This window comes from Atta colombica, unplaced genomic scaffold, assembly GCF_001594045.1.
Source record: "Atta colombica isolate Treedump-2 unplaced genomic scaffold, Acol1.0 scaffold279, whole genome shotgun sequence".
NCBI classification, from domain to species: domain Eukaryota; kingdom Metazoa; phylum Arthropoda; class Insecta; order Hymenoptera; family Formicidae; genus Atta; species Atta colombica.
This window is the reverse complement of record NW_017259380.1, coordinates 5188-5529: the sequence shown is the minus strand read 5'-3', so window position 1 is coordinate 5529 and position 342 is coordinate 5188.

The following is a 342-nucleotide window of genomic DNA, read 5'->3' as shown; positions in this document are numbered from 1 at the left end:
TAATCAGTAAAAATAAAAATAATATTAGTATATAATAATAAATTAATAAAAAATTTAAATTTTTTAATATGTTTTCAAAGGATAAACTTATTCAGGATCATTAATTTTGAATATATTTAAATGATTTAGATGTTGTAAATAATACGAATAAATTTCTAAGATAAGTTGTTAGACGGGATATTTATATATTAGATGTACAACTTTGCTTCCGCCGTTTTATTTTCGAAATTCGAGGCTTTATTGTAAAAAACTGGTTATATATTTATGATTCAAAGTATTGTCCATCGCTGGCCACTATTTCTCCCATCTTTCGGGTAGCGTACGAATCCCGCGTCGAAAAAA